The 13,596-nt window shown below is 42.2% G+C and overlaps 1 protein-coding gene across 4 annotated transcripts in view; it reads left to right on the forward strand.

The window, feature by feature from the left end:
• Window positions 1-4,481: 4,481 nt before the first annotated feature.
• The window catches only part of PRRC2A (proline rich coiled-coil 2A), a 58,553-nt gene continuing 49,438 nt past the window's right edge, over window positions 4,482-13,596 (forward strand). For all 4 annotated transcript variants that reach the window (XM_081321984.1, XM_081321983.1, XM_081321986.1 and 1 more), the window contains exon 1: window positions 4,482-4,662. The gene's annotated coding sequence lies outside the window, so the exon portion shown is untranslated. The remainder of the gene's footprint in view (window positions 4,663-13,596) is intronic.

Below are 13,596 nucleotides of genomic sequence, written 5' to 3' on the forward strand. Positions count from 1 at the left end.
ATAATAAGAAGAAGAAGAAGAAGAAGAAGAAGAAGAAGAAGAAGAAGAAGAAGAAGAAGAAGAAGAAGAAGAAGAAGAAGAAGAAGAAGTAGTTGTTGGAAGGGACCTTGGAGGTCATCAAGTCTAACCACCTGCTCAGGCAGGAAACCCTATACCATTTCAGACAAATGGCTGTCCAGTCTCTTCTTAAAAACCTCCAATGTTGGAACATTCACCGCTTCTGGAGGCAGGTTGTTCCACTGGTTAATTGTTCTAACTGTCAGGAAATTTCTCCGACTGTAAATCACGGAGTCCCTGTTGTCATGCACCAGGAAAATCCAAAAATCCAGGCAGTTCAAATGCATAAAAGGATTTATTGCAAGCTTAAGCTCCCTACAAGATCCTGAACTACGAAGTGTCAAAGCAAATCGGCAGTAGATAAGAGCCAATGGAATTCAAGGTGGGCTGGACTTGGGGGGCATGAAGGGATTCGAGACTGATGACGCATTTTGACCCCTCCCTCGGGCTCAGCCTGACCATCTCCTACATCTGTATCGAAAGCTAAGACATTGGAGGATGCCAATGCTAAATTCAACAAGAATGCAAAGCACACTATGCCCAGTCCAGTTAATCTATTCCTATTAAATGCACCACTGACCAACCCAATTAACTTTTTGAATTTGCACAATACACCTAGTAACCATGTGGCTGGCTATCAATCAATCAGAATACAGCTGGAAGGGACCTTGGAGGTCTTCTAGTCCAACCCCCTGCTCATGCAGGAGACTAGATGGTTGCCCAGTCTTTTCTTAAAAACCTCTGGTGATGAAGCACCTTACAACTTCTCAAGGCAAAGCTGTTCCACTGATTAATTGCTAGTAAGTTTCTCTTTAATTTCAGGTTGCTTCTCTCCTTAATTAGTTTCCATCCATTGTTTCTTGTCTTGCCTTTTGGTGCTTTGGAAAATAAGTTGACCACCCACCCCCACACCCACCCCGCCGGTCTTCTTTGTGGCAGCCCCTCAAATACTGGAACACTATCACTAGTCGTTTCCTCTAAACTGGCTAGTATGCACTGTGCATAAATACAGCCCAGGTCCTCTAAAAATTGACAGCCAGGAGCATTAGTTGGGGTTCACACATAAAGCAAATCGAGGATTTTAAACTTGGCTCGCACCGAGAAAAAAAGTCACGCTCTACTATGATTTCCAACCATCTTCTCTTCACTTGAGACAACACCGTAACATCTTTATTCAGAATTCAGGGCTTATTGCTGAAGCAACTTGGCAGCAAAATATCCACTTGAGCCCCTTCCACTACCACGGCAGGAGCTGGGCCTGAGCAAACAGAGTTATTGTTGACATTGTTGTCAACATTGCCCAGTGAATAGAAATATATTGGAAACCAAATTATTGAAACACCTCCTTGGGTTGAATATTAACCGTGGAGTCCTTGGTGCTGTCGGAGCTTGCTTGTTTGCTTGTAGAGATGTCTGATTCCTTTCACTGCTTTGGAAGAAACATATTAAGGCGGTGGCTCAGTGGGTTAGGACGCTGAGCTTGTCGATCAGAAGGTCGGCAGTTTGGCGGGTTGAATCCCGAGTGCCGCGTAACAGAGTGAGCGCCTGTTACTTGTCCCAGCTTCTGCCAACCTAGCAGTTCGAAAGCAGGTAAAAATGCAAGTAGAAAAATAGGGACCACTACGGTGGGAAGGTAACAGCGTTCCGTGCGCCTTTGGCGTCTAGTCATGCGGGCCACATGACCACGGAGACGTCCTCAGACAAGCGCTGGCTCTTCGGCTTTGAAACGGAGATGAGCACCGGCCCCTAGAGTCAGAAACGACTAGCACGCATGTGTGGGGGAACCTTTACCTTTACCTTTAACCATTTCAAATATCTAACCATGCCTCGGATGGCCCAAGTCGGATAGGATAGGCTAGGATAGAATAACAACTTTATTGTCACTTTGAATGTACACTAATCGGCATACATTAAAATGAAATTTCATTGTATACGGTTGTCAAAGGGTCACCACCTTTGATATACACTATATATAAATATGACAAAAATAAATAATTGGGCTGCTGCTTTGTTCTCCAAGCTTAGCAATTTGGCTGCAAACATTTTGTCTCTGTTTGGGGGGGGGGATCGTCAGACCACTTTGAATTGTGTCACAATTCAAAGTGCACTGAAAGTGTCCCCGCCAAACAGAGACGAAACGTTTGCAGCCAAATCACCAAGCTCGGAGATCAAACCAACAGCCCAATTGCCATCCAAATATGGGCCAATTGTCATCCCAATAATATTCAAATACATTTCAATCAATCAATCAATCAGTAAAGTTATGCCTATACCCACATATATTATATGACACAGAGAAACAATACCTTTTAGTCTGGATTATGTATACATGTGCATGGCGAGAAAAACGAATCTTGTGAGTTTAGCAGATGGATGGCATAGGGAACAAAGTTGTTACAGGAGGGATCCCCAACCCCCGGTCCATGGACCGGCACTGGGCTACGGCATGCCAGAAACCAGTCTGCGCAAACAAGCAAAGCTCCATCTGTGGGATGCAGGCAATACATGAAACCAAGCCCACTCCAATCTGCAGAAAAAACTCTCTCCACGGAACCGGTCCCTGGTGCTCAAAAGGTTGGGGACCTCTGTGTTACAGAATTGGGTAGTCAGTCCTGCTAGAAATACTTCAAAACCTCCTCCTAGAGGGGGACCAACAGAAACAGACCGTAAAGTGGGTGGGTGTGGGGTCTCTAACAATGCTTTGAGCTCCAAGCACGTAGCACTTAGAAGCATGAAAATACACTTCTTTTAGCATGCAATACACTATTGGCTCAGTGGGTTAGGACGCTGAGCTTGTCGATCAGAAGGTCGGCAGTTTGGCGGGTTGAATCCCGAGTGCCGCATAACAAAGCGAGCGCCTGTTACTCGTCCCAGCTTCTGCCAACCTAGCAGTTTGAAAGCACGTAAAATTGCAAGTAGAAAAATAGGGACCACTACGGTGAGAAGGTAACAGCGTTCCGTGCCCCTTTGGCGTCTAGTCATGCCGGCCACATGACCAACGGAGACGTCCTCGGACAAGCACTGGCTCTTCAGCTTTGAAACGGAGATGAGCACCGGCCCCTAGAGTCGGAAATGACTAGCACGCATGTGCGGGGGAACCTTTACCTTTATCTTTACACTATTAGAAAGTAAGTCCTTCATGAATAAACAAGAGAACATTTTTTTTTGTAAAGGGAATGCTTCCTTGCAGAGTAAATAGTCAGCTCCATATCAAGCGTTAATCATGCTGGAATTGAAGCCATCTCCTGTTAGGTAAAAAAAATCAGGAGTCTGGTAGCAACTTCTCCAACTAACGCCTTCGATTAAAAGACAAGCTTTGGAGAGATGATAAATTTCTACCTTTCAATCAAGTGGTTTACTATACAGGTAGTCCTCAACTTGGCAGTTCATTTAATGACCGTTCAAAATTACAAAAGCCCTGAAAAGTGTGACTTATGACAGTTTTTCACACGACCATTGCAGCATCCCCATGGTCCTGTGATCAAAATTCAGACACTTGGCAACTGGCGGTTGCAGTGTCCTGGGGTCATGTGATCACCTTTTGCACATCTGACCGGCAAAGTCAATTGGGAAGCCAGATTCACTTAGCAACCACGTGACTAAACAACTGCAGCGATTCGCTTTACAACCGTAGCAAGAAAGCTCAGAAAACGGGGCAAAATTCACTTAAGAACTGTCTCACTAAGCAACAGAAATTTTGGGTTCAGTTGTGGTCGCAAGTCAAGGACTAACTTGTTGTTGTTGTTAATTGCGAAGTCGTGTCCGACCCATCGCGACCCTATGGACAACGTTCCTCCAGGCCTTCCTGTCCTCTACCATCTTCTGGAGTCCATTTAAGCTCACGCCTACTGCTTCGGTGACTCCATCCAGCCACCTCATTCTCTGTCGTCCCCTTCTTCTATTGCCCTCAATCTTTCCCAGCATGAGGCTCTTCTCCAGTGAGTCCTTCCTTCTCATTAGGTGGCCAAAGTATTTGAGTTTTAGCTTCAGGATCTGGCCTTCTAAAGAGCAGTCAGGGTTGATCTCCTCTAGGACTGACCGGTTTGATCGCCTTGCAGTACAAGGGACTCGCAGGAGTCTTCTCCAGCACCAGAGTTCAAAGGCTTCAATTCTTTGGCGCTCAGCCTTTCTTATGGTCCAACTTTCACTGCCATACATTGCAACTGGGAAGATGACTAACTTGTAGTAAAAAAAAAAGGTGCTTCTGGATTTCACTCCTGAGCAGTCAAGAAGGAAAAGAACCCTCCGTGCGCCGCAGGCTGTTACGTTCTGACACGGATCCTGCCACGCCATTAACCCACGTCCACGACTTAAAGGCAAACTCCACAATCCGCTTCTCTAATCCATTCCTCCGGGTTTTCTCCCCGTAGCCCCTCCTCTGACACAGCGTAGAGGGGCGTGGCTTCGCGCTGCCGCCGGGGCCTGAGACCCGGATGGCCGTTTAGTCGGTGCTTAGACGCCGAGGCTGCCACATCGGGCCTTGGACAAATTACAAAGCCGGGGGGAGGGGGTTAGCATAATCGGCCTCCATCCTCCGCTTTGGACTCCCTTCCGCCCCCGGGAAGCTCGTATCCGGAAAGAGCGGACCGAGCCCGATCCGACGAGGTGGGTATTTTGGCCTGGTTGGTTCTCAGCAAGCCTGTTTCCCAGTTCCTAGAAAGCGGGACCGGTTGCGAGATGGGAGAATAGGTCAGCTTTGAGCCGGTAGAACGTTCAGGCCTCCGCCATCTTGTCCCCTGCTTCGTATCCCTTCTCGAGAAACTCTTCACCAAACTTGAATCCGCAGCCATCCGCCTCTCGGCCCCGCTCTCTTTTCTCCTGAACCGGCCTTGCCCTTCCCGGAGCTTTGGCCCTTGTTGCTGCGGGTGGGTATTTGGCCTCTCGGAGGGCAGCTGGGCGCGGACTTGGCTCTCCCTAGCGGAGCAGCCTCCTTAAAGGGAGAAGGAAGAAAGGATGCTCGCCAAACCAAACCAAACCAAACCACAACAAAAAAAGGTCTTCTTCCCAACCCCTGAAACGGTCCCCCCCCCTCCCTCCCTCCCTCTGGCGAAAATCCGCGGGTGGGCGCGGGCGTCGCTCAGAAAGGCCGACCGCGGGGCCTTTGACCAGCTTCAGCCTTCGAGGTAGAGAGAGAGGTCGGTTACGACCCGCTTTTAAGACACCCCCCCTCCCCACACACACACCGTGCTCCATTTTACCACACGCCAGGTAATTCGGGGCGGGTGCGGGGGGGGGGCTTTGAAGGGACTTGAGGGGAGGGTGAGAAGGGCCCAGGGGTCTCTTTCCCCGGGGCGGCTGTTGGCGGGGGGGGGACGACCACAGAGGACTGCCTACTCCTCCTTTAATCGTCCAGTTATTTAGTTATTTATTTATTTTAATCCCATTTATATCCCGCCCTTCTCCGAAGACTCAGTTAGCCGTCGTTGTGGGGTCCTGAGGGGCTTCGTTTGGGGGGGGCGGGGCGTGTGTGTGGGGCTGTGGGGAGAAAAAACGACAAGGTCGGCCTGTGGAATCGAGACGGCCGCAGCCCCTTGGCTTGGTTTTAGTTGACCAAAAAAAAAAAGGCTCCTCCTGGCCCTATTAAAAAAAAAAGCCCTGAGAAACCGAGCTTGGCTTTTATTTATTTTTATTTTATTTTTATTTTATTTTTTATTACCTTTATATCCCGCCCTTCTCCGAAGACGGAGGGCTTTAAAAAAAAACGAAAAAGAAAAAAAAACGGGGGGGGGGGTTGGTGTGTTTGGGAGAGAAAAAGAGATAGGGGGGGGGAAAGAAGAAAAAAAGGGGGAAAAAAGGCTTTGCTTTATTTATTTATTTTTTCTTTTGCCTTGCCTTGCTGTTATTTCTCGAGGAAGCAGCCCCCTGGAAGGAAGGAAGGAAGGAAGGAAGGAAGGAAGGAAGGGGGAAATCTGTGCTGCTGGCGGTGGAGGATGATGTGCTTGGGGGCTCCCTTTTGTAACCTTTATTTCCACAACCCTTTTGCAGGGGAGAGTGGGGGGGGGGAAGAAAAAGGGAAAAAAAGGGTGGATTCTTGAAGTCCAAAATGCCGCTGGGGGGGATCCAAAGGAGAGGAATCGCTTCTTATACAACACACCTCTCTCTTCTCTCTCTCTCTCTCTCTCTCCCCTTCCAAAAAAAAGAAAAAGGCATATCTTCAGTGACATTCAGGAGCTGAGATGCTGCTGTAACAGGAGATTGGGATCGGCCGGGGGCCTTTTGCCTGTTTTCTTAAAGAAGCCAAAAAAATAATAAAAAATCAGAAGCTGCTAGAAAATCTAAGACAACCGAATGGGAAGGATAGCTGGATTCGTTTGTTTGTTTTTTGTTTTTAAAAAAACTCCCTTGATTTTTATTTTATTTTATTTTATTTTTAAAAAAAAAAGCTTGATCGTTGCTGTTCCTCTGCAAGGGATGCAGGCTAAATCGTTTTATTATTTTGAATCTTGATATTTCAGATATCTCTACCGTTTAAAATATGGAGGAATGGAAAGGAGGAGGAGGAGGAGGTGTGGCAGGTGTTTTAATAATTATTTAGGCAGGGCTAATATTTGAAGAAGATCAACCGGCCAGCTTTTCCATTGCCTGCTTTAATATCGCTGTAAATAGTGTGTGGGGGGGGAAGGGGGGGGAATGGTGCCTTTTAGTTTGTTCAGAGCCGGTCCCCTTAATTGAAGATAGTCTTGAGATAATCGTGAAGTTACAGCCATGTTAATTGTGAGATGGGCTGCTGGGTTTACATAAAAGCCTGTTTTATTGCAGTTAAAAAATCTGAATGTTTTAAAACCTGGTGCTACAATTCTTCATGCTGTACTGGGGTGACACTAAACAACTGCGTGTTAGTATTGGAATGCAAGTATACATTTCCTTAAATCTATTTAATGAAGAATCTGTTTAAGGAGGATATATATATTACTTTGGGGGTGGGGGGGAGAACTTAAAATGAGGGGTGTGCCTTTGGGGAAAGAGTGGCTAGTTAATCTAAGTCTTCCATTTTTTATTGCATTCTAAACACAAAATCAATTGTTTGAGGGGGAGAATTCCCTTGTCATCTGTGGTTAGTAAATATTAATGGGTCCTTGTGGTATGTGTATTCCATTTGGAGGGTATTTTTTTAGTGCCACAGCCAGAATTAATTTAGCTTAAATGCTAAATTTGAATTTCCCATCAGTGTGGCTAGAGGGGTGGGTGATGGTAATTTGAGGGTGTATTCTGACACAAAAAGAGCTAATATGGCTTCCTTACATTTTTGAACTGTGATTCTCTGAGTGAGGTGTTTTCCAAAATAAAGGGTGTGTTTGTGAAGCAAGCGTGTCTCCAAAATATTGGATCATGGTTAAGCCTAACAGTAGCTTTTTGATTAATGTCTTGACAATCCTTGTTAAGCTTACTGTGCTCAGAAAATTAAAATACATGATTTCAGTGAAATATTTGAAAATGTGAAACATACAAATCTTGTATTTCAGGGCAACTGGGATTTGATATTATTTGCATGTCTGAATTTCAAATCCTTTTAATGCAAATTTTCAAACAGTTTCTCATGCTAAGTTGTGAGGAAGAGTAAGATTGTGGTCGGTTTCTCCCTCCCCTTCCCCCCCCCCCCATAGTCTTGAATTTCAGTATTTACATATTATGTTTTGGAATTAAATGCAAAGGAAGGGTTTAAGATGAGGCGGTGGCTATTTGTTTCTCCTCCGTTTGGTTCATAAGCAAAATGGTTGTTGCAGAAAGACATTTTTATCCAATGCTTTTCTGTTCTGGAAATGGAATTTAGATTATTCCTTCTTTTGTTGAAATTGCATCTACTTTCAGATCAGGGTTTTTTTTTTATTTATTTGTTGTAGAGGAAGGGTACTAATTAAGTATTATTTATCATGATGCTAGTAGTGAATGGTTTCTTTAAAACATATTCCTCTAGTGCAGTTTTGAGATTCTGCAGATAAATTGAATATATTAATAATTAATGATAGCTGATTCGGTATCAGGGTGCCTTTGAAACAATGTTTTTTCTCCTTCCAACAGACAGTTAAACTATTATTAATTTGGGTTTTTATCACTTGAATTATTAAATGTCCAGAATTATAAACTTATCTAAACATGTAGTTTTCTAATAAATGAATATCCAGCTGATTTATGATACATGACTAGCCAATATTCAAAATAACCTTGAATAAAGTTAAATAGTATGGGAATGGATAAAAATTATCAGCTGCTACTAGTAGGAGTGCTATTTTTAAATCTCCATTGGCTTGTTTTCACTCAGGTGCCATTATTATATATCTGGTTGTGCAGTGCTGGGGGAATTGAACATCTTAGCTATGCATTATGTAGTGAAAACACAATGAGGGCTGTGGTGTTAGATATCCTTTCAGAAGATTAAGCAGCATGACACAATCTTGTTGAAACATAAATGTAATATTACCATTAGAATCTGCTAAAAGAAGAAACAATACTTAAATACTTAGTTCATATGGCTGAAATGTAAAATTGTGCTCTTTTGGCATAAAGTAGTGTCTGAAATAATTTCCAGGAGATGCATTTCTTAGTACAAATATTGGGTACTTTGCATAGTGAGTTAATATAATATTAATCTGCATGTTAAATCATTTGCAGATACTTGCCCTGATAGTTTTTGTGCGTATCCCTACAGTCCAGTAGCTGCTCTGCAGCACTTCAAGGTTTAATCCAACTGTGGATAGATATTAGCAATAATGATGATCAATTATATCTCAGGAGGGCTGGCTTTAGATTCCTTTTTTCCCTTTAAATAAGTGCTGTTGACAATTACTTGAGTGCATGATAAAAACTTTGAAGTAACAGAAAATACAGTCTTACATTTTCTGCAGCATTAAATAAGGTAAATGATATTAAACATATGAGTAGAGAGAAATAGACCACCCTTTAAAGCATTTCATTCAACATTTTATCTGTTTTAATATTTGGCTATCATTTTGTTTAGATCTATTTTTCTTGAAGAGCCATGTCTCAAAGTATCTTAAAGTCCTAAATAATATTCATTAATCAATGTGAATGTTGATGACCTAGAGTAGACTATACCACTGGTAACTGACAGTGCTTAGAATGTATCTTGGTCATATAGTATTCTTTAGCTTTAGTTATCACTATAGCAACACTTTAGAAGTATGCTTAAATATATAATTGGGATTTAGATGTTATAGGCCTTGATTGGAACATGTGCCTGATATTGGATTAATCACCACTGAAATATTCTGCTATAAATTAACAAAATGAAATATTTTGTTCTTTTTCTCTCTTCCATCTCACTTTCCAATAATTTAATATTTTCAAGGTTGGCATTTGTAGGGGTGAAATGTATGAAAAATACACTGCCAAATTTCTACCCTGTGAATTTTGATTGAGGAACACATTTCATGTAGTTTACTGTTGCACAGGAAGATGTTATAGGCTGCAGTTTGGATGTTGAAACAATTTGTCAATGATGCCACCAGCATAGTTCATTTTTTGGCAGTAGCTTAGATATATGATGGCCAGTGAAGCTCAGTGTGTGGTCCCATTTAGCTAGCTTTCAATACCTTGCTGCGTGGGAACTCCTTTTGTTTAGTACTGATAAGAAGTACTATACATAATTTTATAGTGCTGCCACATGCAAATTTACATCTTTTTTTCTCCCTGAAGTAGTAGAATTTTCTTTGTGCCTGATTTTGTGTGAAAGACCTATGCAATTGATGTATTTTCTTCTATACTTTGAGTGTTTTTGTACACTGGATACACTTCTACACAAGCAGAGATTCTATCAAAAATCAGATGTTTTTTTTTATTGAAAAGTTTTACAATACATTTTATCTTTAACAATCCCCCCCTCCCTCCACCCACCCCTACCTAACCCTCCCTATCCCTCCCCCCCATTCCCCCCTCCCCCCCACTTCCCAGAGCTAAGTACAAGGTATAAAAACAAAGAACAATCATAAACATCCATATGCTAACAACAATAAACTATTAAGTCTATCGCACTCTAGCTCATATGAAATGACTACAAGCAATACTAATATTACATATAAAAGGAAAGAAAAAAAGAGAAGAAAACTTATTCAAATGCTAAGTGAAACTTTTTAGTCCCATATTTGTTCTGGATATAATCAATCCACTTTTTCCACTCCATAATATAACGTTCTTGCGAATGATCTTTCAAATAAGCCGAAATCTTTGCCATTTCCGCCAGGTCAGAAAAAATCAGATGTTTTATGCCAGCTTCTTAGCCACTCAGAGGCACCTCAAACCACAAGATGGGGGGCAAATAAATTTAATAATACTAATGAAAACTTGGCTAAAATAAATTGATCCAGCAATATAAAAGTTCAGCATTCTTATATTTTGATTCTATGACCAAAACAGAAGTTTTGAAATGTGAGATAAAAATGTGAGTGATTTATATTCATTTTACCTCAGCATCATTTTTAAAAAAAAAGTAGTATGGCACACAAACGCAAACTAGTTGGTACAAAATACAGCAGCAGAATGATTAGCAATGGATGATAAAATGTTATGCCATTGTTTTATGATCTGCAGTGACTTGAGTTTAATTCAGTGGTCTGCACTATGCTGTAATTTAATTTTGCTGTTTTTTAATTGAGAGAAAAAATGCTATTTCTCATTCTGCTAAAAAATCAGTATGCGAGCTTTGAGAATTGATGGGACAGCAATACAGATAGCCCTCATTTAGTGACTGTCTCATTTAACAGCCATTATAGTTACAACAGTGATGAAAAAGCAGCTTTATGACCAATCCTTACATGTAAAACTTGCAGGTCTGGTGGCTCAGTGGGTTAGGACGCTGAGCTTGTCGATCAGAAGGTCCGCAGTTTGGTGGGTCAAATCCCGAGTGCCGCGTAACAGAGTGAGCGCCTGTTACTCGTTCCAGCTTCTGCCAACCTAGCAGTTCGAAAGCACGTAAAAATGCAAGTAGAAAAATAGGGACCACTACGGTGGGAAGGTAACAGCGTTCCGTGCGCCTTTGGTGTCTAGTCGTGCCGGCCACATGACCACGGAGACGTCCTCGGACAAGCGCTGGCTCTTCGGCTTTGAAACGGAGATGAGGACCGGCCCCTAGAGTCGGAAACGACTAGCACGCATGTGCGTGGGAACCTTTACCTTTACCTTTAAAGCAAAGGAAAGCTGAAATAAGACCATAAGCACAGTTGTGTTTTCACTTAGGGACTGTTTCAGTTAATGGCTGAGTTACCATTCCCAGTTGTGTGATTACTAAATGAGGATGAGCTATATCGCAAAGAGCCCCATTTTCCTTAATATAAAGCAGGGGTGTCAAACTGCCGGGCCCATGGGCCGGACGCGTCATCAGGAAACCGCGCCCACCCCATTGCTGGCAATGGAGAAAAAGCTCTGATACGTCGCACGACGTCACATGTCGTTGCGAGTTTGACATATCTGATATAAAGAAAAACCAGACTAGATATAGATGCTTATTCTGTAAGCAATTTATCTTGGCTTTGCTTTTATAAAAAAATTTCGCAGTATTCAGTTATGTAGGACTACGCTTTGGCCTTGGCTTGTGGAGAGACTAGATTAAAAATAAAAACCTGAAGTTTGCTAAATTCTGGCAAGATTTTGCAAACTGAGATTGGAAGTCTCCACTCTCCTTCATTGCTAAGCTTGTAAGCCGCCCTGAGTCTTCGGAGAAGGGCGGGATATAAATGGAATTAAAATAAAAATAAATAAATAAAATTGCATATTAGAGGAGTGCAACATTAGGGAAGTCTTAACTCAGCAGAAACTGAAAGCAAAGGAATGAATGGAGGGGAGTCGTTTTAAGTTTTTAAAAAAAAAATGCTAGCAGATTTATACCTTCAGTATATTTTTTCTGTGGCTTAGGTTCAGTCTGGGATGAGTGTAGGTACATGTTTTCAATTAAAATTTAAAATCTTTAAAGTTTTGATTTAAGAGGTAAAATTAGTAATAATATAAACTATGATTAGAAAATTACATATTCTGTGAAACATTGTACCGGTAATTTTTCCATCTTTCTGGATTGAGTCTAGTTTATATGTTGATGTGTAACCGAACATTGGTACAATTACCTCACCATAATTAAATGTGATTTCCTAGGAAATTATCACATAGGCTGGGTGATCTAGGAAGCGCAGCTTTCAAAATGGTTCTGATAAAGAGTCCCTCACGTGTCTCCTATAAACTCAGCAGATGAAAAACAAAAAGGTGTTTTCTTATGAGCCAGTAATTAGTCAAGGAGGTATAGTCCTTGGCCACCACTGAGCCCAGGTTTTCTGTTGCTAAGCGAGACATTTGTTCAGTGAGTTTTGCCCCATTTTTACAACCTCTCTTGCCACGGTTGTTAAGTGAATCACTGCACTTGTTAAATTAGTGACATGGTTGTTAAGTGAATCTGGCCTCCAATGACATTGCTTATCAAAAGATTGCAAAGGGTGAGTGATCACATGATGACCCCAGGATACTCCAGTTGTCATAAATATGAACCATTTGCCAGGCATCTGAATTTTAATCACATGACCATGGGGATGTGGCAACAGTTGTAAGTGTGAAAACTGGTCATATCTCTTTTTTTCAGTTGCTATTGTAACTTCGAAAGGTCACTAAATGAACAGTTGTCAGTCAAGAACTACCTGTAGAACTAAATAACCAGTTCTTGCAAAGGACTGAGACAAGATGTCTCAAGGAGAGACATTTGTTGAAAACACCAAATAATTCTAGATGGATGGAACCAAACAGATGTGTAATTTTTTTACATTTCTAATTTTCTGTCACCTTTATGAAGAGGTCTATAAATTTTGTTGTGAGAAAAAAATAGATTAAATAAAATAATACAATCTCTGAAATGATAGCTTTAGTTCAGGGGTGTCAAACTCAATTTCATTGAGGGCCGCATCAGCATTGCGGTTGCCCTCAAGGGGCCGGGTGGGTATGGCCTGGGTGGGCGTGGCTAGAGTGGGTATGGCCTATTGGGTGGGCGTGGCCAGCTCTACATCGTTCGCATCAAGGGTGCCTATGGGGGCCTGGGCAGGAATGGGACAGATCTGAGGGTCTCTGGCAGAAGGAGGGTCTCTGGGCTGGGTCCAAGGCAGTGGGGGCCGTTCCCTCACTGTTTCCAGGATGGTTTCACGGGCCACATGAAACCACTTTGCGGGCCAGATGTGGCCCCCGTGCCTTGTGTTTGACATGTCTGCTTTAGTTCAACAAAAGCAAAAGTAAAATACACATTTCTACGCCCCCTCAAAAATCTTTAATGCAGATAATTCTGAAAGGAATCTAAGCTAGCATAGACTGCCTAGGAAGGGAAAGTATTGAAGTTATGACAGATGTCTAGATTGGAAAATAATTAAAGGTATGTGGTGGTTAGGAGAAAAACAAGTTCCAAAATAAAAAGCCTCCAGAAAACAAATGGCAAATAAAGCTGCCAAAGTAATAATGCTTTCAGAGGAAGTAATGGGTACAAGCAAACATAGCTTGAATATTGAAAATAGTACTGATGTCATATCTTAGACAGGATATTATTGAGTTGGGAAAAAATAT

Source organism: Vipera berus (assembly GCF_964194415.1).
Source record: "Vipera berus genome assembly, chromosome: 2".
NCBI lineage: Eukaryota > Metazoa > Chordata > Lepidosauria > Squamata > Viperidae > Vipera > Vipera berus.